The sequence below is a fragment of the Neolamprologus multifasciatus genome, chromosome 9 (genome assembly GCF_963576455.1).
Source record: "Neolamprologus multifasciatus chromosome 9, fNeoMul1.2, whole genome shotgun sequence".
In the NCBI taxonomy this organism is placed as follows: domain Eukaryota; kingdom Metazoa; phylum Chordata; class Actinopteri; order Cichliformes; family Cichlidae; genus Neolamprologus; species Neolamprologus multifasciatus.
Genome location: NC_140447.1, coordinates 27,559,303 through 27,584,541, shown reverse-complemented (window position 1 = coordinate 27,584,541; position 25,239 = coordinate 27,559,303). Strand labels below are relative to the sequence as shown.

Genomic DNA, 25,239 nt, shown 5'->3' with positions numbered 1-25,239 from the left:
AAAGTCTGGAGGGATTGACTGACAGTACAAAACAGGTGCCCACTGTGAGAGCTGAGATATGAAGTATAAATGACATGAAAGTGAATAAAAATGTTTGCTCTTTTACTCAATCATTAAATTATTCTTAGGTGTGCCAATTTCAGTGACAGGTGGGTGCTGTTTTGTCCTTGCTATTCTAAGAAGTTCGCTGTTCAGTTTCTTGGATACCTTCACTTCTTTTTATTTTTGAATCCCAATTTAATGTCAGTTATCAACGCACATTGCTTACCAAGCTCGCTGCTCAGAAGTAGCGTTGGTTGTTAACTAATCATCACTAATTACCTTATACAATTATGATCATGTCAAATTTGAAAAAAATGAAGATGATGACTGAAAAAAAGCTTAACTCCATCCTTTAAAACAGTGGTCCACAGACCAAATGGTGACATCACAAATTGATAAAAGGTGAGAGAATGCTTGCACTTTGATTTTGATGTCAGTTGTCAGAGTTCACTGGGCAAGCACCTTGCTTACACTGACAGGATTACACTATTATTATCCCATCCCTAGGTCTTTGTATTTACATCTGACATCTAATTGAAAAAAACTAACTTACAACCAATACAAACTGTAGTTTCTTTGGCATGGAAACAGCTACGTATCCACGCAAAGTCTAAACAAATTATTAGATTTTGCTGCCCATTATGAAGGAGTTATATTGTAGCTTGGGATTTAATTTTGAAACTGAACTTTTATCTTTCTTGCCCACCTCATTCTTCAGGGACGACACAATCCCATGATGCATGTTTGACTTTGTAGACCTGCTATTTAGTCTATAAATACCTAAAATAGTGTTGGTCTTGCTTCAGTCTGCTCTGCAATTGCTTTAATCTTAGCATCATGAAAGGAACACTAGTGGTGCCTGGCTATTCTTCAATCAATCTTCAATAGTATATTTGGGGAGAAATCACAAGGCAGATGTTTTGAATTTAAGCTTGTTTAAGATTTATATCACTAGTAAATGAGTTATTTGCTGCTCAAATATGTTTTTTTTTTATGGTCAGAGTGGTTTATTAATCAAACATAAGCACACTGTTGAGATAGATCTTGAGATTAAAATGAAGTCTGAGAGCATTATTTAAAATGAGGCTGGAGAAAGCGAGGTGTCTTGACTATATAAATTCAAAATGAGAAAATGTCCTTTCATTTCACTTTCTGAGCACACAGATACAAGAAGAACTTTAAGGATTTGTAGAATAGAGAATACACTGAGGTATTTGTGATTAGTCTCAGAAAAGTTGTGTTATGTAATCTGCCACTTTGCTTTTCATAAATTATCTTGAATAAGAATAAACCCAATCACATTCCCAGGATTTTTGAGTATACGTGCATTCTTCCATCACCGATAGGGTATTGATTTGAGGGACCAATTGATTTTACGTCTATTGAGCCAACTCCATTCATATTAGTATTGAGTGCATCACCCAACCAATACATTTATTATCCCAAGAGAAGGAGAGATATTGATTCGGTTAAACTGCATGACCCTGGTTCTTTTGCTTTCAACATACAGAAACCCGTCTACATTTATGCACATATATGTTATTTTAGAATTTTGAGTTTGAGAAGATTACCATGTTACCTGAAAAGTTTCTTTGTCGTTCACTTTTACACAAAAAAAGTTTTCTCTTTTATTCAAAAAAGTTCTTTGTTTACTTTTTTATTAACATGAGCAGTTAAATATATAAGAAATCTTTTTCGTTTTGTTGAATACAAATGCTGTTTTCCTGGATCATGAAATCTGCCAGGGGAAACCTTTCTACCTTTCACACATCATCTTACTGCAGATAGCCATCAGACAGTATGTTGTTGTCAAAAAGGAACAGGCTGATTAAGAACTATACTCTGGTAGGCTGTGGTTTTTAAACAATGCCCAGTTGGTACCCAAACTGTTACAGTTCAGGAGAGAGAGTGGGCCATATAATGTTTAAAAGGTTAGATCCCTGGCTGTTCCAGTCTGCAGGCTAAATACCCTTGGGCAAGATACTAACCCCAAGTTGCTTTCTGATGCATCCATCAGAGTATGAATGCGTGTCAACGTTAGATAAAAAGCACTAAAGCATAGAAAAAAGTGTGAATTGCATTTTCTATAAAGTGCTTTGAATGCTCTGGGAGAGTAGAAAGGTGTATAAGATATATAAGAAGTCCATTTACCAAGCTGTGCCAAGACAATATCTCCAAAACTATCAGCAGCAATCTGTACTGTTGATACAGGGCAGGATAGATCCATTCTTTCATGTTGTTTAGGCCAAATTCTGACACCACCATCCAAATGTGGCAGCAGAACTCAAGACTCACAAGACCAGGCAACATTTAGCACTCTTCTGTTGTCCAGTTTGGGTAGTCCACATGAACTGTAGCCTCGCTTTCCTGTTCTTCACTGACGAGAGTGGAAACCAGTGTGGTCTTCTGCTGCTGTAGTTCATCTGCTTCAAGATTTAAGATGACGTGTGTTCAGAGGTGCTCTTCTGCATTCCTTGGATCCAACAAGTAGTCGTTTGGGTTACTTTTGAATTCAGCTTGAAGCACTCTACCAACAAACGTCATATTATCTTTTTTGAGGGCCTACTTTTATGTGAGAAAATCTCTGTCGATCAGTGGTTTCTGAAATATTTGCTCCAGTTCATGTGGCACTAACAGCTTAACTTAAAGCTGTTAGTGTTCTGATGTTCTGATGCTTGTTTTGGAATTCAGTAGGTAGTAGATCAAAAGCTGCACCTAACAAAGTGGCCAGTGGATGTGCATAGATATGCATGTTTGTTTATTTTTAATACTATAAACATAATTCATATTAAAAAGAAAAATAGACATTTTTCTATTGAGCTTTTGAAACAAGATCAATTTAAGCACTGATGGTTTTGTAACATTTAGTCATCTTTTTGACCTCTAAACAAGAAAGAAAATTACTCAGTGGGTACAGGTACATTTAGATGTCAACACATGTGAACCTGATTCTTCATGTATGATTCAGTGTATCAAGGGCATGCAAACGTAACCATAGGTTAATATTAAGTGTTTTTTATTCTATGCAAATTCAACCCAATCCAACACCTATTTTATTTTACAAATATCTGGATTTATACAGGTATAAAATCAATGAATAATTTAAAATCAATGAATAATTCAGAAACACAAAAACACAAATAAGAGCAATGCCCGTGGCTGAAATATTTTTGAGTCCTTTCTTTGTAACTTTGTGGCAATGTCTCAGATCTGTGCTGCAAAAGCTCGGTGAGGACCTGAATATGAATGAAACAGTATCAGTGAAATCTAGAAATAATCAGAAAACAAAACAGCCGTAAATCAAGAGGTAAGTAATGGACCTCACACACATTTAGATGACTTTATGGAACCAGTTTTTAACCACAAAACAATTAACATTAACCTTTTTATTTATTTATTTATTTATTTTTCATGTTTTCTTCTGTTTCATTTGAAATAACAATTCTTCAAGGTAAATGTGTTACTGTGTGTTTATCCTTTTTGGTTTTGCATGTATGTGAAACGAATGCAAACGTTTCTTTTTAGCAAGATTAAATGTAAGTTGTTTGAATCAATGTAGTCGTATTGTTGGGACTGAACATTTGGGAATTCCAACCTGAACAGATTCACAGGTGGTAATTTGTATGCTAATAAATGCCACTGATTCAGTGTTTACTTCACCAGGTGGGGTTTTCAAAGACACTCAGATTTGCAAATAGGTCTACGTGGACGAATGTCATTTAAAGCAGCGAAGTGCTAAAACTGGAATGGTTTCAGATGTTTGTTTCATAAAAAGGTGTCAAGTTACCAAACTCAAAACAAAAACTGTTTATTTTCATTTTTAGGGACAGTTCATCATTCTAGACACAAAAAATGTGTGAGAACATGCTGTATCAACACAGTCCATCAATATGTTATTTAACAGCACTGAGACTAATTACCCTTAAAAACAAGCTGGGTGTTTGGAATGAACCAGTAATTACACAGGGCATACTCTGCAGACAAACAAGGTTAAAACCAAAATAACCTGCAATCACTGACCTTTATTAAAAGTTGAAAATATGCTTATACAGAAAAACAGAGGCATTTTAATAATTTTGCAAATGAAAACATGGCAACAGAAATTAAACAGTTGATGTTAAATCAGGGTCATTTCTACATTGTGAACCCTGTTCCAGAAACTGGATTTAAGGAAAACTTGGTGACCTTCTGGAATTAAGTAATGATTTCTAAAATGAAAATACTGTAGCTACATAACACCAGCTTTCTCCCCTGAAAGCTAAGGACTGCCCACCTTACCTATGGAAAGTACACACTGGATCTCCTCCCGGTGTCCCTACTCTAGCTGCAATCAGAGATACACAAATTTCGCTGCAACTGTCTATCAAAGATTAGAGTCAACATGTTACACCCCAATTTTGCAGAATCATGTTAAATTATAAAAAACTTATGATAGAAGTGACCCCTTAAACCTAAATCAGTGCAATAAAAACTAAAAATAAATGTTGTATCACCACCTTTGCCTGCAATATTTATATTAGCTTTTCTGGTTCAAGCCATTTACATTCAAGAAACATATAAAAAATTGTTTCTATCTCTGGATAAAAGGGACATCATTCACTTGCATCTTTTTTAACCTTTGGCACAAAACTATTAACAGCAATGCCCCTATGCAAAATCCTCCATTGTACATTACCTGACCTCTTATTCAGCAAGGGTTTATAAAAGACCCTCCATATAGGTTTTTGACATTCCTTGACTTTTAACTTGTCTCCTCACACAATATCTGTCCTTCCACTCAACTGCCTTTTATTTAACCCTTGAGCAGACATTTTATGCAACAGTTTTCCAATCAGCACGTGAAAATCTGAGTCTTTTTGATTCATGAGCAGGGGTCCTATCAAGCCTGTAAACTCAATATTCAATCCCATTCTTGGAAAAGGATCTCATTCATCAGGAATCTCTGATCCACAACTATAATCTCAGAGCATCTCCTTTTTGACTAAAGCTAATCTTTTATGCCAAAAGTCCAGAATACTCCTCATAATGCAGCTTGATTTCAAACCAGTAAATTACGTCTTAATAAAAACACTGAAGCATCCATTTCCAACTCTCCTACTAATCTTAAAATAACGCTAGTTACTGTTTTCCAGAAACTAGCGTTCCCCTCCCACTTCCCCTCCCATCAAGTACTTCTGAATAAACTGCAATCTGAAAGCTGCAGTTCTGCTCTCTCGGTGAACTTGTCCTTGTCCACCTTCTTCTTTGGGCAAAAAAGCACCGCCTCTTTTAAGCCAACAAGGCTTATTCAGATTTAAGGTTCTCAAACCAACCTCAATTTCCTGTGGAATTTGCAGACACCTGCAGCTCCACTATTTCAGTCTCCAAATTTCTCATTGATTTGGCTAAAACCAAAGAGACGGTGACAGTGTACTGCTGACAAAATTGTTTGATTTCAGTTTTGCCACAATCCCACCACTGCCATAAAGACAGAAAATCATCTTTCCTAGATTTAAACACTCTCCAGAAAAATCTCAAAGCTGTCTTAAAGTTTGCATCTAATAATAAAGCAGTGTTAAAATGCCAGGACACTATCGCTCAACAGTGATCTCACATACAACAGAAAGAATTTCTTGTCTGGAAAGAAATCCTATATTTGTACATTTTTCCTGTTCTTCCTGACCTTCAGAAAATGGGGTTATAACTTTTCTTCTGCTGTTTAACAGAAGATCTATAGGTTGAACTGGCCAGTTTATCTTCAGTCCAGACTTCCTCTTCACCTTCATCCTCTATAACTATCAGATTCTGTTTGATTCTTTCCTGAGCTTTCCATCTCTATTTTATCTGTGACATCATTTTCAATTTGAGTGCTAGTGACACTTTTTTCTTTTTGACAGAAACTTTAAAGGAATCTTCTATCAACATTTGACTACCTTCTGTGTCCTCTGTTTCATTTGCAGTTGTTTTTGTTTCTTCTACTAAAGCATATTCAAGTTCACTAAAAGATGATGGATCAGATAATGCTGGTTAAAATGACTCATTTCCTGTGTGCTGTTTTTTAAAGACAAATTGCCTGGTCTACACTGATGTGCGTTCGTGTTTCTCAGTCCACTGGATTAAAATAGAGGCTGTGCTCTTTAGTTACCTGTTGCCATGTAAAATGATCATGCATTGGAGCTCTAATGTAGATGGGGTTTTTTTTCCATTGCCCACACATAAGCCTAATTGAGGGTGAATATACAGAACTTATTTATTGAACCAACTCTAATCAACTCTTTTAATTAACTCCTAGTTTAAGTTTATACACAGAGTTGGTTGGTTTAACCAGAATTTTGGAATAGATGTGAAGACTGATGTGTCAATGATGCTTCCACGTAGCCTGACATGCACCTCCTGGGAAATGTAACTACATTTCCGTCAGCACATAGCGAGGAAACTCTCAGCTTTGGTCACATTGCAGAGGACTTCATTTCCTGCCCTCATGTGTTTCTTCCTAAATAGAATCACCTGTGCCCTACTTTACTACATTTCCCCCATCGGCCATGTGTTACGTTGCAACATGAGAAAGATGTGCAAGGAATAGATGAGAACTGGACAGTTCCAGTTTTGCACAATATGAATATGGATGTGGCATTTATTTGTCATGCCACTTGATAAAAGATGTGCTCTTGTGTTTCCTCACTCAGCTCGTTTAGGATCCTCTTCTACTTTTACTCTTTTGTCTCCTTGAGGTGTGTTTAAGTGATTAGAAGATCCTCAGTCATTCAAGGAAAAATTATTTCTGGGTCGTAGGAAGAGAGAGAACGTGAGTAAGCATACGTTACATAATGAAAAGCATCCTGTCTGTTCACCATCTCCTAAGCCAGTGCATCTCAGCATCTTTGTGTTTAAGAAGCTGGTTCTCCTTGTGGCAATGGTACCTACCTTCTTCTTAAGGAGCGTATGGACTGATATATGTGTACTTAAATTCAGTTTCAAGTAAAGTCTTACTTTTGAGTCGAGCATCTTAGTGATTCAATTGTTGTTGAAAAAAAAAAAGAATACACAGAAGAAAATTGTAATGAAATGATTTGTATTAAAATCAGTTTGAGAAAGGGCTTAATATTAAGCCAAAACAGATGTGTCAGTTCCTCCAACAAAGCCAACAGAGTCATTAAAAAAACTCAAATGTTAGCTTTTCTGAATAAAATCAAACACCAAATCCAATTTTCTATATCTATTTATTTAATGAATGAGCCTTTGGTAAAGTCCTAAAGTGTGACATGTGTCATTGTGTAAACTGGTTATGTCAACCACAGTTGGCAGAAGTTAAACACAGCTACAGCACAGATGAAATTTCCTAAACACGATGATTGGAGTGCACAGCCAGGACGCTGAGTTTAAAGTTGATATCAACAATTGATAGAAATGAAAGAGGAGAAAGAGTGTGTATGACATGGTTGGAGAACAATAGTTTCAATACAACAAGGTAGAAGAATTCCTCATTGCATTCTCTAATGTATCATAATGTTACTAATCAGTGTAGCCACTGTCATCGGAGGCAAATACATTTTTCGATCTCAATAAATCACATTCAGTTCTTCAAAGTGATCTCTCCTTATTAAATATTAGTTACATGCCACTCCTGAACGTTTCTTCCTGTTAAAAGGGAGTTTTTCCTTTCCACTGTCACCAATTAGTTGCTCGTCAGGATCTGTTTCATTGTTAGAATTGTCTTGGTGCTTTTGTGGGGTCTTTACCTTACAATATAAAGTGTCATGAGGCAGATGTTGCTGTGATTTGGTCCTATATGAATAAAACTGATTTTAATTGAGAGCGATGTGTGACAACCCCACAGATATAAACATGTTTCTAACCTAGTACAAAAGTATAATTTCCTATTGGAATCACCTCTGTGTGTGCCAACACTTAATCTACTCCATTACTAAAATAAACATCGCTGTAGTTGTCATGTTGGTGCCATTTAGAACTTTTAATATTACTGGTTACACAGTTACTTAGGTTAGTATTTTAGTCTAATTTTGGCAGTATCATTATCAGTTACACTGTCTATAGTTTTAATACTAAAGTAAAAGCTGTCTAAACTTCACACGGTAAATGTCATGCGTTGGTGTTTGCAGTTAATTAATCAAGTACTTAACTCTCAGCTGGGTTTATAATTAGCTTAAATATTTGTCATGGCAGTGTTAACAAGGGTCAAACCTCACTAATAGCCATTTACATTCTGCTATACTCCTCATTGCTTAGTTTCTTTGCTCATTAAGATGTTCACATCATACAGACATTTCTTGATCTCCCCTATTATAAACCTGAGGTCCCCCTGAAGCCAAAAAGAACATTTGGAGCTTCTTGATAAATAATGAATTAAAAAAAAGAACAGTATAAAGTCTTATTAAAATGTAATATGGAGATTTTTTTTTATTCTACTGCTTTTATGTGTTTTGTACCATGCATAATTATTCTAAGGGGATTTAGTGCAGCCTGGTTCCCCTCATCAACCTCCTCCCAAAGTGACTATTTCATGCAGTGACAGATGAATTATTGAACAATCAAACTGATTATGGTGAGCTTCCAATTTAAGATTTGAACTGAAGGAGGCATAACCTTGCAGCCTCTCGACACAGTACAACTGGCTGTAGGTTGTCTAGCACACCTCAGTATCTCAGAACGCCTGAGTCATTTAAACCTTGCTCCTGAACCTCTGGTCTAAGTGGGTGTAAAACAATAGACCCTCTTTGACTTGGACTCACACCGAGACATGACTAGTGGTTAGACTGTGGTCATTAGTTTGGATCTCTAACAGGAACGGGAAGATGAAAAAGCTGCACACACTCAGCCGCACTGTCGGAGAATAAATGACGGGTAATAAAGGTACATGTTGCACATGTAATGAAGTTAGTGACTGAATTCAGAATGGATAATTTTCACTGCTTTGGAGCACAGACTTCACAACCTCCATTTAATGAAAGCCAAAGGGGAATCAGTGTTATTTATAAGATAGTTTAAAGAGTGTGTCCCAGCTGATTTCCGGAACGCCTCATGAGATTCGTGGGCATGAACTGCTACTAATGCTGCAAGCTGATGGTTGACGCTAATGCCCACTGCTTCTGCTGCTGCCTGACTATGCAGTGAGAATTCAGTATTAGTGTAACTGAGTGAGGATTAAATGTAACGTTACATTTTATTTTCACAGCTTGTGGAAGTGGAAATGGATCCCTTAAAGTCAAGTTTTGTTATGATAGCATTTATTATAGTTACATAGTCTTAAGAGATTTAAGAGTCTATCAGTAACTAATTAGTGATTCATGTTCTTCCCATCCATGTGTTAGTGTCCTTGAAGTAAAACACAGCAAAGACAGTGCAGATGGTCATCCCAGTGCCGTCTCCCATAGACCTTTGTCTATGTCTAAATAGGTGAATGGCAGGTATAACTGAAGAGAACACTGAATAAAAGCACAACATGAATGCAGCCCATTTACCATTTAGGTCTTGAAAGGAGCCTACATGACTGGAACAAATTGGACTAAGTTTGCAATGAAAACACAAGACTTTGGCAGAAAGGTCTAGTTCATTGTCCACTGAAAAAGTGACCACTGGTGTGAAGAAACAACTTACCTCAAGTACAATATACGCACCATTAACTGTGGGTTTAAAGTGCTAAAGCTTTTGTTCGTCCTCCAGCTACCCTGACCTCCTCCCTCCTCATACGCTATATTGCAGTATTTTTGATTCACCTTAAAAGATTTCTTCTGTGTTACAAAACCCGAAGATACTTTTTATTATAGATTATATTATTATTATTATTATTATAAAATAGGTGAAGTGATCTAATGGAGAAGCATTAGTCTGTGAATACACGCTGTTCTCCCTTTAAAAATAAAAAAAAAACACCATCAATGGACATCCATCGATCCATTCAAAGAGACATTTTCTTTACCACTTACCTGGAGTTGGGGTAGGGGACCTTTCCCAGGTGTGACTGCATGTCTAACTACTATCTAATTATCCACAGCAAGTCTTTTGTCCTGTCTTCCTCCTCTCATCCCAACCAGTTGAGATGGTGGCTCCTCCCTGAGCCTGGTTCTCTTGGAAGGTTTCTTCCTGTTAAAAGGGAGTTTTTCCTTTCCACTGTCACCAAAGCGCTTGCTCATAGGGGGTTATATGATTGTTGGGTTTTTCTCTATATATACTGTAATGTTGACCTCACAATAATACAAAGCATCTTGGGGTGACTGATGTTGTGTTTTGGCGCTATATAAATAAAATTGGCTTGAAATCAAACTGAATTATAAATGTGTGTGAGAGTTAATAAACAAACATTTTGGATTGACAGCAATATATTTTGACTACCTGCTCATGAAATCTGATCATTTTTAAACATTTCATGGTCTATTTTGTTTTTTTAGTCAAAATCAGGGGGGGAAATGCATTTAGGCCTGTGACACAATATGAAGTTTGTTTTGTATCAACTTTTTGGAAAGGTGACAATTACAGCAAAACAATTCTTACATTTTTACATAAAACATGATATTATAATTAATAACTTCATCTCTGCAGGTAGCAGTGTTTAATATTAATAAGGTCTGTCCTGAGCGCTTTATCTGGGATTTTTTTTTGTCTTCCAACTGTCTTCTCAACCCGCTTATTTCCATAATAATCACCAAACAAATTCATACAATATGAATAATTCCTGTGAATCAAAGCAGGGTACAGGAGGCTGTCTAAGATCATCATGTACCAGGTAAATTAGATGTTTACATAGACACATGCAGGACTGAGCTACAAAAGCCAAGTAAGCCATGTATGTGGAAAGAGAAGTGTAAGTCTTTGATAGTATTTATATACATCTTGTATGTATGAAGTAAAGTAGTATTGAAGTCTGAGATGCAGCCCTTAACTAGGTTATCAGGAGCCTTTGCGTGTTTGTCTAAATGAAAGCATGAAAAGTTTGGGAATTTGAAAACTCTTGTGTATCTCTGTCCTTGTTTGCTAGCTTGTGTTTGGTCACGAGAAAGAGGGAAAGGACCATGAACCAACATACAGTGAATGTTCCAGCAACGGGATGCAGGTGTGGAAAAGAGTAGTAGGAAATCACTGCTGCAAGCGGTGTGGTAGTCAGCATTTTGTGATTGAAAAGAAGGGTACAAAAAAATGGCCCAAGGCCATTTAAGGAAAAGATATCAGTCACCAGATGGAAAACAAGTTGAAAGCAAATGTCATTTTTCCTGCAAAGGAAAATGTTTGATTTTAGCAATTTAAAGCTGTTTTATGACTCAGAGGTCTCATGTAGTTTCATTAAAGCGACACCTCTGATATATTTCCTCTTACAGCAGGTTTTCTTGAGTCATACTGAAATCTGTTGTCACATAAACAACATGTGAAGGGCCCACTTTGATAAAATGTAAGACATAGAGCACCAGCTCACAATAGCATGTCATCTCAAGCTGCGATAGAAGCAAGAGAGCCACCCCGTATGAGTAAGCACTTGATATTGTGAGAAGCAAGAAGTCTCTTTTAACAGAAGGAGACTTCCAACAGAACCAGACTGAGGAAGGTGGGGCCATCTGCTGTGCTTGGTTGGGGTTTAAGGGGAAAGAGATGAGAGAAGAAAAAGCAGAGCACAGAGAGACCACAGACAAAACGCACACTGCATGAGATAGTACATGAAAGCAAATTACATGTAATGTCAGGATAAAAATGCAGATTTTTGACAGGGTTTTTAGGTCATTTTCATTTTCTGGGTAAAAAAAATAATGTTTTTTTTTTTCATAGAAGGTGGTTTGTGTTATGTGCAAAGTCCCAGCAAACATAATGGAAATGGCATCATTCTGTCCTGGATAAAAATTAGTTGCAGGTGAAGGAAAACCTGAACTGTTGATGGACAGATGTCGACATTGTTTCCATACGTAATCGAGGTCCCATCAGAACAAGGTATAAATATCAAAGAGTTTATTACAATGAAGTTTGTGTCATAAATAAGTATTTATGACACAAATACAAATACAAATACATATATAAGTTATGCTTATATATGTAGATTTTGTTATTTGTTCTGTAGTGAGTTCTACAGTGAGTGCAACAATCATCATAACCCTTTGATGTGAGCCTAATTTTGTGTAAGTAGCTCTGACGGATGAGAAATATGCTCCACAGTAGTGGGTCTGGGGTTTGAGTTTTACCTCGGGTACAATTTACCGTTTTAATTATAATTTTAATGTTCTTACTTTCCTCTTGAATTTGTTGCAATCAATAGATGGAAAATATGAATTCTTGAACACTAACTTTCTTCTTGAAAGGGTGATATTCAAGAAATATGATTAGTCAATGTACTTTCATCTTGATGTTGGCACATATTTCATTTTGGAACTGTTTAGCCATGTTTGGATGTCACGCAAAGACGACCAACAATTATTTAACTGTGAAATGTTTGTTGCAATTTGCTGGGTGTTCTTTGGAGGTCAAACATGGAATACAGTGGCTTGCAAAAGTATTCAGCCGCCTTGAACTTTTCCACATTTTGTCACATTACAGCCACAAACATGAATCAATTTTATTGGAATTCCATGTGAAAGACCAACACAAAGTGGTGTACACGTGAGAAGTGGAACAGAAATCATACATGATTCCAAACATTTTTTACAAATAAATACCTGCAAAGTGGGGTGTGCGTAATTATTCAGCCCCCTGAGTCAATACTTTGTAGAACCACCTTTTGTTGCCAGTCTTTTAGGGTCTGTCTCTACCAGCTTTGCACATCTAGCGACTGAAATCCTTGCCCATTCTTCTTTGCAAAACAGCTCCAGCTCAGTCAGATTAGATGGACAGCGTTTGTGAACAGCAGTTTTCAGATCTTGCCACAGATTCTCGATTGGATTTAGATCTGGACTTTGTCTGGGCCGTTCTAACACATGGATGTGTTTTGTTCTAAACCATTCCATTGTTGCCCTGGCTTTATGTTTAGGGTCGTTGTCCTGCTGGAAGGTGAACCTCTGCCCCAGTCTCAAGTCTTTTGCAGACTCCAAGAGGTTTTCTTCCAAGGTTGCCCTGTATTTGGCTCCATCCATCTTCCTCTGGATTCCTCTGACCAGCTTCCCTGTCCCTGCTGAAGAGAATCACCCCCAGAGCATGATGCTGCCACCACCATATTTGACAGTGGGGATGGTGTGTTCAGAGTGATGTGCAGTGTTAGTTTTCTGCCACACATAGCGTTTTGCATTTTGGCCAAAAAGTTCCATTTTGGCCTCATCTGACCAGAGCACCTTCTTCCACATGTTTGCTGTGTCCCCCACATGGCTTGTGGCAAACTGCAAACGGGACTTCTTATGGTTTTCTGTTAACAATGGCTTTCTTCTTGCCACTCTTCCATAAAGGCCAACTTTGTGCAGTGCACGACTAATAGTTGTCCTATGGACAGATTCCCCCACCTGAGCTGTAGATCTCTGCAGCTCGTCCAGAGTCACCATGGGCCTCTTGGCTGCATTTCTGATCAGCGCTCTCCTTGTTCAGCCTGTGAGTTTAGGTGGACGGCCTTGTCTTGGTAGGTTTACAGTTGTGTCATACTCCTTCCATTTCTGAATGATCGCTTGAACAGTGCTCCGTGGGATGTTCAAGGCTTGGGAAATCTTTTTGTAGCCTAAGCCTGCTTTAAATTTCTCAATAATTTTATCCCTGACCTGTCTGCTGTGTTCTTTGGACTTCATAATGTTGTTGCTCCCAATATTCTCTCAGACAACCTCTGAGGCCGTCACAGAGCAGCTGTATTTGTACTGACATTAGACTACACACAGGTGCACTCTATTTAGTCATTAGCACTCATCAGGCAGTGTCTATGGGCAACTGACTGCACTCAGACCAAAGGGGGCTGAATAATTACGCACACCCCACTTTTCAGTTATTTATTTGTAAAAAATGTTTGGAATCATGTATGATTTTCACTTCTCACGTGTACACCACTTTGTATTGGTCTTTCACGTGGAATTCCAATAAAATTGATTCATGTTTGTGGCTGTAATGTGACAAAATGTGGAAAAGTTCAAGGGGGCCGAATACTTTTCTCTACATGGTTACTGGTGGGAAGGGACAAATTCCAATCCAAACTGAGATTGTTCTTTTAACTCTAACCAACACTAACCTATTTATTGCTTAAACATAATGAATGAGTGAAAAAATCTGTGAATGGCAAAGGGGAAAAGGAAAAGTCAAAAGGAAAGGACGATCTTCTGACTGATAAACTTGTGACAGCAGAGACCTGCTACAAAGTTAGAGCTGAAATTAGAGTTCAGCAGGTACACCCATTGATCAGTTTTTCAAAAGATAGTCTCACCATTCCTTGAAGAGTCCTTGGACCTCTATGCAAAGCTCGTCCGAGGTGCTAAAGTTATTTAAGAGCATCTGAAGACTTTGTGATTTTATCTTCCTCCCTAAACTGAGCCGCTGTGCTGCCAGTGGACGTGCCCACGTTTGTGATTGGTCAGATGTCAGACTAAAAAGCCTGACTTATTAAGTTGATAACCACTGTTTGTGACCGCTTAGCCTGAATGTCAGTGTTAGTTTAAGTGAAGCCAGATAAGGAAATTAGGTGTGCTGGATGTTCTGAGCTTGCTTGATAATACAGAGCTTTGGTGCCTTGACAGATCCAGGGTGGCATTATGTGACAGTCTGAAATGAGAAAACCTTGTTATTTTTCTGCTTCTTTTTGACAAAGCCAGGCATACTAAAAAGAAGAAGCTTGGTTTTCTGTTTATTTATTCGTTTTACTCATATCATTTGGTGGTCTATCAAAGTAGGTCAGAAGGGATGCAGTCTGATCAAATCTGTAGTTGCTGGATCACAGACTTTCTGTTTGTGCGTAGCTGTGTTACATGTAAAAGAAAAGATTTGCAAGCTTTTATCTCCCATCTGGAGATTTGCATCTGTCTAATTAAAGCAAATGGAGGAGAAAGAGTGATATTAATATTAATATCGTTGAGATGGAACCCCGAAATCAAGCGCCAACAAAACACTTTTCTCAGAGGAAACTAAATTTCCTCAGAATGGGCTCGGAAATGCTCAAAGGATCACATATTTAGTGAAAATATAATAATCTCCTTCAACTGCTGCGCCAAGTCATTCTGGCAGTAGATAGTGCCTGCAAAGTTTAGTCAATATTTACTTTAGCATCATCAGCCAATATGTTATCACCTTCTACTTTCCCTGTCTGAACAAGGAGCAAATAATGTGAGCCTGTGCTCAGTAGGTAACCTGATTGCGTTCTGCTGAGCTTCTGTTTCTCTGCATGACTGCCGTGCTCAGAATTCACAGCAAATCTGGAGGAGTCAGACCTCTATCCCGGAGGTCACCAGGCACAGGATCCCTCCTCTTCTTCTTGACAGGGACTGACATGTGAGTTCCCCCCCTTGCGCTGCTCTCTTGTCTACGCTGCTGGCATGCTGATCATCCTCCCCTGTTTGCATTCTTTTCCTGTTTTTCCAGAGTAGTCATGCACGGCTGCCTACACTGCTGATTATCAACAAACATCTGTAAAAACGAAATGTTTAATAGGAAGGCATTGAATCACTAGAGCACTGATTTGCTTTGGTTTATCTCTGCAAACAGTAAATACGGACAGTTTTGTCACTGAAGCATATGATGCTCCAAACAAAGGATGAAATAAGCATCTTTGAAGCTTCCAGCACGCATCATGATACACAGATTAAGATGATATGATTTTAAAAATGCTCAAACTTATTTGTACATTGATTGTGTTCAGCGCTGCTAAAACTATATTTATTTATGACATGCTCTAATTCATGTGGGTGTGGTAGCGCAGCCAACAAAGAAGTTTTGAGCAACAAAATTTGCATAGACTCCTTACTTATTATGCACTGATGAAAGAAACATGAAAACAAGTCAGCCATGCTGACTGCCTTAGGAGCCAAACAAATGTATAAGTTTGGGCTGTAGGTGGGGGTTGGGCTTGAGGCACACAGATAAAATTTCAATGAAGCTGATTTGCCTCTCTGTGTGGCCTCACTATCAAGCTGCTGCAGAAAAAGTGTAGCTTTGGATAAACCCAAACCAGCTCCTCTCCACAGTTGGCTCTGCTCCTTTATGCTTGGCTAAGCATCATTCCTGAGGTGTCAAAAATTCTTGTTTTGTCAGAGCTGTTGGCATCTCGCAGATATGCAGAAAGTGTCTTTTGGCATTTAAGCATTTATGTCAAAAAGTAAAATGGGCGTCATTCTCCTCATCACATTTTGTGTGACAAAACATGCATAGGTATATGTTTCCTTGACCTAACAAAGTAGTTTCTGATGCCTAAACTTAACCTCAAATGATTAAACCAGTGAAAGCAAAGCAAAACAAGCCAAGGCTTCCCGGCTGACTAACTTGTGACCACCTCCAAATTTGAGTTTGTCATTCTTGCAGAGAAGACTCCTATCTCTAGGCGTCCAATATTCCTGCAGCCAGTGCGTCAAGGCACTAATGTCCGGGGACAGCTCGTGCGTAACTGTGAGATGCCAGCAGCATCTCAAATAGGATTTAATGCCCCGAGATCAGAACATGTTGTCACGGTCATTCCCCAACTCAAATAAGTGTATTGCCTTAGAGACCCGTGGAGATGAAGAAATGCAGTATTTCAGTTTAGAGTAATTAAACAGTTTATGTAACAGAATTTTTTTTTTTGCATTTTTTTTAAATATTTTAATCTCTCAAGATTTCAAGACTATGGTTTCTGTTGAAATACTGAGCTCTAATATACAACCTAAAAGCAATTGTTGTCAAGTAGAGCTACCACTGATCAGCATGGGCTTTGCATTGAGCTACTGCCACTTAAGTGAACTCCTTAAGATGCAAGCTTTCCCAAAGATGATATCAATGAGAGAGACAAACAGCAGCTAAATTAAAAAGTTAGCTAACAAGCTCAGGACATCATCAAAAAGTGTGTTGTTTCAAAAGTTTCAAAATTTTGATGAAGCAGTCACCTGTGACAAACATAAATCTACAGTACATTGCTATGGAAACAGCTTATTTATATAAGAAAACCTTTGATGCCTGCCACATTTTTTAGCCATCTGTGGCCCCCATTGGTTTACAGATGAGAGCCTTCAAAGCATTTTGATACTGGGTCATTAGTCCAAGCTGTCTCCAAGCTAGTGCCATTCTGTTTATATCTGCCAGCTTTTTCCTCGTTCTGCCTCTTTTCCTTTTACCCTTTGAGTTTCACATGAGGGTTTGCTTTGCTGGATGTAGGGCCCAGTTGTAATGTGGTCCCACACCTTTTCACAGTTTCTCTCCGTTTTCACACGAGGAGTTCACCACACATCAAGTGCTGTTCCTAACCAGCTAAAGTGGAGGAGGCTTGTAAAGCCCTCCAATGCAGAGTCTGCACCAATAAACGGTTACTAGCCACACAATGAACGTACAGCACCTGTTTTCTAAAACACAGAAAAACAACTTTGCTTTGCTTATTTCAGGTCTGTCTTAGTTATGACCAATAAAGGAAAGAGTGGGAACATTTTGATTAAAATTCAAACAGAATAGGTTAAATATTTTTTTAAAAATATATTAATTCCTTTTCACAGCAAGTTTCCCACTGCAGCAAGGACACCCAAGCTTTCTATAAGACTGTTAACAGCTCAAGCATGAGTCAGAGTTGCACAACTAACCCGATGAGAAAGCGAAAGTGCTGGATTGGAATTGGGCCTCAGCTCAAGTATCACAAAACACATAAATCCTGTCTTGTCTGACAACTTTGTTTTGAAGCTTACTTTTGCTATATACAGTGGATGGGTAGAAGTTATGTCCAGTAAAATAATAAAGTTTGGTTTCAAAATGTGCCCCTTGTACATTAAATGATTTTCCTCATGGGTAACAAGGGCAATAAAATGACTGGGTTCTTTTTACAAGCTGCTGTTTTTGTTATCAATTATATCAGGTCAGTAGATTTGTATTATTTTGCTGAGTCAGATCAAAATATTTAGTGTGTTTGGCTTAGCTTTATTAATTTTATTTCATCAGTGTACCCTTAATGCTCAGTTGACCAGAAATTAAAAGAAAAACTGTCTGAATCTGCATAAGTACTCAAATATGTTGCAGTGATGTTATTCTGAAACACTAGAGAACAAGTGTATGCACAAGTTAAAAAATATATATTTGGTGCATCGCAGCCCCCTAAAGATGTTTTAGTAGGAACCAGAAGAAGACAAAAAAATCGCACTTCTGAGGCAGGAAAAACCCTGATCTTGTGACCCTTTGGTTTACACCCCCAGGCTTGTTGTTACTCATGTAACTGTAGCAATTGTCAAGGCCTGGGGGATCAGCGAGACGCTGATCGGCCTTTTTCTTTCTTTTCTCTCTCTCGCGCTGTCTCCTCCTCTCTGTCGCCAGGGCGGAACTCATTGTGGGTTCACGCCCTCGGCCCACACCCACGGAAAAGAACACACCTGATGCCCATCAAGGTGAACGGCATTTAAGCCAGGAGGTGACTGCTGGTCTTTGCTGGATCGTTGTCTACCACGCGTCAGTGAGAGTCAAGTGACAGCTCAAGATAAGTCAAGTGTCTTTTGTGAATATCGTGTGAATCTGTGTGTCAAGTGTGACGAAAGGAACAGCAGCCGTGTATGTGGAGAGTTGGAGAGCGAGTGATTCCAACCTTGGATTTGCCCCGTCCCTCAAATTGTTGTATATAGCACTGCCCGGCACTCTCTGTATATAGACCTGGTGAACTCTGTAAATAAATCCTTGTGTTCAGCTGATTCAGGAGTCCCGTGTTTGAGTCCCCTGCATTGAACCTTAACAGCAATAAAGTCTTAACATCTCAGTCACAGGGAATATTTTACTGAACAAATGGTACTTTTTTGATACCTTTTGATATCAATGTTGTAAAAACGTGGATCTGTTAGCCTGATTAACAAATTTACCAGAAAAGGCTCATTTGCTCCCTTTCAGTAAGATACAGGTGGGGGAGGAGAGTGTATTTCAGTAACAACTATGGCTGGAAATCTCATTAAGTCATTGTCTGAAAATGCTACACTAAAGAATTTCTTCAAACCATAATCATAATCATCCAATTGCCAGTGGAAAAAAGAAAAATAGCTTCAGCATGCTAAGGATCTCGTCACAAAAATCAGATCAACTTCAAATTTGTTTATGGAGAGCAGTGATTGGAGACTGCAGCACAAACACAGTTACTGTAAATTTGATCAGTGAAATTCCGATTCCGTTGCCTTTGAAATTATTGCTATGTAGACAGGAATGAGGTTTGCAACAACCCGTAGTAAATTGCTGTCCTCAAAGCAACCTTGGTGTGTCAAGACAGTAATAAAACAGCAATACGACAGTCAGTCTGTGATGAATTTGTGATTAAATATGATCAAGCTGGCCATTACATGCAATCTGTGACCGTGGCAAACATCATAAATCTCTTGCAGTGTGCATATACCGAAATTCAACTTAAGCAAAAGCTCATATCAACTTCTCACACTAGGAACCCGGTTAGAGTCATTGGTTTTTATTAGTCATAGGAAATTCAGAAATCCCTCGAAAAATAATTACCAGTTGTTTATGGACAGCAATTTAACTACAAAATGATGTATGAATACGCTCAGGTCAGTTGATTAAAACTAGAATGCAGCCAGCTAAGCTGAGTCCCCACATCGAGTTGCACTTACGGACTCCAACTGATTCTAACATGTAACTTACAAAGCAATTATTTGTAAACCTTCACCAGCCTTTCTGACGGTGATTGCAGTCTAACTCGGTCACCACACCGCAGCACACCAATCTGCGCATTCACCTGAAAGTACTGAAGTACTTCAGTATCCAACGCCCTCAACCTCTGAGCTGCTAGTCGCCATTTACAATCAGTTGCAAAAGGAAATCAATGGAACCACCAGCCAATCACCTTTTTTACTTAGTCATAAGAAGGTTGCTGTCCTAGATTTACTCATTTCAATTCAGAGTCAATGCACACGTGTGCTTTATTCTCCTAAATAACAAACTGAACCAAACACATAACTTCTTTGGCAGATGTACTAAGGGATTGGTGCAGGTACTGACAATGGATAAAAAGACTTGGTGTAATGTTTGTCTCTTAATCAGTAGTCATGGTTATGCTGACTACTGATTAAGGGTTTTTTTGTGTTGCTTTGAGTTTTGAATATTTAATAAATGAGAACTTGTTTTTCCGTTGAGTTTGCAGTTTTGATTTTTATGTTTGATTGGTTGAGTTTTGGTTTCCTGCCTTGCAGTATTAGTTAACAGTAATTTCTGGCTCTCTTCCACAGTGCGTCTTTTATCCTGCCTTCCTAAACCAATCCCTGAGCCTGGTTCTGCTGCAAGTTTCTTCCTGTTAAAAGAGAGTTTTTACTTCTTTCCATCGCTCTGTGCTTGCTCACAGTGGGCTGTTTGATTGTTGGGGTTTTATCTCTATCATTGTAAGGTCTTTCCCTTATAACACAATGCTCCTTGAGGTGACTGCTGTTGTTATTTGTTGCAAAATAAATCAAATTGAATAGAATTGTGTTATCATTCTAGCAATGCTCCTTTGTATTGGATTATTTGAGTTTTCTGAGTAGCTTTTTAGACTGTCTTCCTGTTCTAGTATTTGTTTGGAATTCGTCATGTGTATTTAGCTTTCTACTTTGAATTCGCTATTTGTGTTTACTTCCCTCAGTGTTTCCATATCCGCTCATGTCTCTGCCTTATTTGTTGAAATTTCTCATCTGAATTAGTTCAGTCATGTTGAGAATTTGTTGACTTTGACCTTGGTGGAAAACTTGTTGAGGTCAAGGGAAGGCACGAAGTAGAATTAATAAGAAATCTCACAGCTCTCTCAAACAAATGTGATAGCCATATTTGCCATGTTAAAATTAAAATGTCCAGAAGATCGACTACAAAATCCACATCTTACTTCATCCCGTCATGTTCTATCATGTTCATTACATGGGTTGTAATTTTATACGTAAAGTAACCTAAAGTATAAATGTCTCATATTTCCTGCAATGTAACTCCTTTCATCCCGATTAAAGATCTCTATTTTCCCTCCAACCATCACTCATCCCAGTTGACCCAGAGTGAAAATTAATTAATGATAATTCTCAAGGCTGGCAAAAGACATCACTACAGCAGAACTGAAAAGCTTTACTATAATTTGATCAGTTACCACGGTTCATAGTCTTGATTTAGAGAGCTTATATAAATCTTCATAGATTGAAAGCAAAAGCTTGATAAAAAGGAGATTTTGTCTCAGCACTGATGTTCAGGGTTCACCTGAGGGTTTACCAGCCTCCTGTTTAAAAGTGTATGAGCAAGCTGTGGCATGAAATTGCAGGTCCACTTATTTAATTGGCGTTCACCTGATGTGCATTACTTTGCCAGTTTTGTTGATGTTTTCATGAAAGGTAGGTCGATAATTCGTTGTTATGAATTAGGGGCTGGAATTTTCTCCTGCTAAAGGAGGTTATAAATAAACCATCGAATAATCCTTCCTTAGCTCTTATTATGGCTGCCACACAGATAATTCTAGGTCACTTCCCTCATTTAGGAACCTTCCTAAGCAAATCTGACAGTTCACCAACAACCCATGTTTCTATTTCAGTATTAGTTGGTTCATTTCATGTTGGTTTTAGTTTTGCAAATATCCTTGGGCAAGTTCCTCGCCAATGCATCTGAGCATAAATGTGTGTGAATATTATATGGAAAGCACTTACATAGGAAAAGAGTAGAAAAAAGTGAGTGTGTGAATGAGTGAATGAGGCAAGTTGCATAAAAGCTCTTTGAATGCTCAATTAGAGAAAAGCAGACCGGTCCATTTATCAACTGTCTCGTTGTTTACTCAGCCGTTTTCCTAGTTTCTGCTTGGTACTGCTCTCTGCTTGTTGCTTCATCTCTACTGTAGTTTCTCAGTCTAGTTAGCCTTTGCTTGCTCCTCTGGCACCTCTTTTTATCCATTTTAATTACATTTTTTTTGTCATCCTGACTTTTCAACATCCTGCATTTATTACTCTCTTGACAGAGGATTTCTAAGAATCACCCCGCAGTTCTTCAGCTTGAGACACCTGAGTTAGAAAACACAAACACTGCAGTTGTCTTTCACTCGCAAGGGCAGTCATGGACGCACGACCTGCGTCTCATCACTGTCTGCGTGCTTTATTTATACTTTTCTGCGTGTCTGTGTGTGTGTACAAAGATAACAACGTCACTCAGAGCAACGAGTTTTTCTCTTCTCTACATCTGAATGTTCTCTGAAAACAGGAAGCGGTTCGTAGCTGAATAAGTTCATCATCACAAAGGTTATTAGGTGAAAAGTCACGTAGACATATAGATTGCTTTGTGATCAATAAAAAGGGCACATCTCATGAAGCTGATCACATTATATACAATTTTTCCTCTGACATTCCCTCCTGTAGATCCGAAAATGAAATGTGCATGTTATCAGTAAGTAACTACTTGTCTTTCACATTTTCAGTTACTACATCATTAGTTGCACTTCATCTTCATCTTACAAATAGGAAAAGAAGTCTTCATGATCTTCATCGGTTTCGGTACATCTGCGTATGCTGTGAGTGATAAACTTATCATCTGTGGGATTACAGCCTTTAAACAAGGTATAACGCAAGTAAAGAAAACAAAATAAAACCAGGGAAACTCCAACGCCGATCAACAGTCTCTTTAGGATCTGAAGCCATGTTTAAAGAATGTACATTATCTGGTATGTAGGTGCAGCTTGTGGTGCACCTACATACCAGAAGATGATTCAGATAGATGGATTCAGATTAAAATTTGTTTTCTATCCTCTATTTCTTGCATCTTTTCTTAGATCTTCATTTGTGTTACTTGTAAAAAAAAGAAACTCAATGTTCTGCTACGTACTTGACCCGCTTGCTTAAAATCCAGTCTTGTCTTACAGGTTCGGTCATGCTAATCTTATAAAGGTTAATAGATTCTGAGTTTCCTGGCTGTAAGAAACTCTCAGATATCTAACATAAGCGTGCTTTGAAGCTGAATGAAGATAAGCCTATAATCATTTCAAATGATCTGATTAAAGGTAGCTTAAAAGTTGAAGACGATATAAACCTCCTACCTGTGAACTCATTATAGTGAAACCAAATTTTGCATTTAGACAGACATGTAAAATTACTGGTTTCAGTTCAATAATGCTGTTGTATTTCTGGAAAAAAATCTGGGACCTCTTGAACCTCCTATTACATTTTCATTTTTCAGACAGTGCACGCTATTCCTGCAACAACAAAAAAAGCACACATCCTGCCAGTCTCGACGACAGCTTCTAATCTCGGTTTCTGACCCGAGAGGAACTGATGCCTCCTCGAATGAACAATGCTGTTCTCATCAACTGCAAAGAAAGAGAGAAGACTGAGTGACTGAATCATTTTCTTTTCTTAAAATAACAAGCTATTATTCTCAAGTGTTTTTCAAAAGGTTATTTTAGAAAATTACCAACAATTTAGTGTGATATTAAAGTTATATCAAAAGTAGTTAATTATGCAATGTGCTGTTTATGTGCCTTCTTCATTTTAAACTGACACTTCCTTCTGAAATCCTCCACACAGGAACGTCTCAATCTTCTCCATCAGTATTGATCTTCACATCCTGAACAGAGTTGTAACTGAACTTAGTGAACTTAATGGCCTTATCGATTCTTTCAAACGAACAGGAGCGTGTGTGCTCTGTTGGATACTGTTTAAACATCACCAATAACTCCAAGAACACCAGCAGCGATAAGACGTCAATCACAGATAACTCCTTCAGCAGCTTACATCGTGAAACACTTGCAGTGAAAAAGAGGATGGCTGGCTCTCAGGGCAATAGCAATACAGCATGTTGTTATATGCAGACATTTTATTTTAGGAAACTACTGCTTGCAGTATTATGCACTCTCTTTAATAACAACTTCCTAGTATTAGGTTGGACTCCTTTTGCCTTCTGTTCAAAATCTTTGTGCAGTAGAGTCGAGGTGCTGGAAACATTGCTCAGAGATTTTGGTCCATATTGATGTGATAGCATCACAGAGTTGCTGCAGAAGTATCAGCTGCACATCTGTTTGTTCCACAACCTCCCAAAGGTGCTCTGGTGGATAAAGATCTGGTGACTGTGGAGCCATTTCAGTACAATAATCTCACTGTTGTGTTCAAGAAACCTGCCTGAAATTATTTGAGTTTTGCGATATGGAATCCTTCATCCTTTATGAAGCAGCCATTACTAGATGGGTACACTGTGGTCATAGAGGGATGGACATGATCAGCAACAGTACTCAGGTAGGCTACCCAGTTTAAATGATCCTCCGTTTGTACTAAGGGGCTCAACGTGTGGCAGGAAAATATCCACCACACCAGGACACAAGCACCTCTACTACCCTGATACAAGGTGGGATGGATCCATCTCATTATGTTTATGTCAAATTCTGACACTACCATCTAGATGTTGGAGCAGAAATAGAGACTTATTATCTTCTCTTGTCTAACTCCGGTGAGTCTATGTGGATTGGAGTTTCGGTTTCCTGTCCTTAGCTGACAGAAATAGCATCATGTTCTCCAATTTTCAGCCTGTCAGAGATGCTCTTCTGCGTACCTTGGTTGCAATGAGTGGCTATTTGACTTACTGTTGCCATCACCGTGAAACACTCTGGCCATTCTCCTCTGACGTCTCACACCGATGACTCATTTTCTCCCAGAGAACTGCTGCTCACTGGATATTTTCTATTTTTCAGACCATCCTCTGTAAACCCTTAAGATGGTTGTGTGGGAAAATCTCAGAAGTTCCTCAGTTTCTGAAATACTCAGACCAGCCTGTCTGGTGGCAAGATAATTTTGAACACCTTTCTTTACATTTTGATGCTCAGTTTGAACTTCACCATGTCTACGTTCTTAAATGCATCTGGTTGCTGCTGTGTGATCAGCTAGTTAGATCATTTGTATTAATGGCAAGTTGCTGTACCTAATAAAGAGGCTGCAGATTCTAGCCGGACTTTGATGCTCGAACCTGAATAAAAATTCGGTCTACATGAAAGTAATTTACAACAGCAAATATATTTTTAAGGAAGGGTAATTGCAAGTGGATTATGTTTTCTATTAATGTGACAAGGAAATTTTGCAAGTGGAAAATGGGCTGATAATGGTGTATTAGACAGGCGTTTACTGACATTTTTATTTTCGTTCCAAAATAATTTCCTACCAGACCACAACATCATTAATTCTGTTGTGGTCGGATTGTTTTACA

General features: G+C 38.3%; 1 long non-coding RNA gene across 1 annotated transcript in view; it reads left to right on the top strand.

The window, feature by feature from the left end:
• The window catches only part of LOC146511699 (uncharacterized), a 30,200-nt gene extending 4,961 nt beyond the window's left edge, over positions 1–25,239 (top strand). Inside the window, exon 2 of the long non-coding RNA XR_014876164.1 lies at positions 1–25,239. This exon is cut by the window's left edge and continues 4,381 nt beyond it. This is a non-coding gene — a long non-coding RNA (uncharacterized LOC146511699).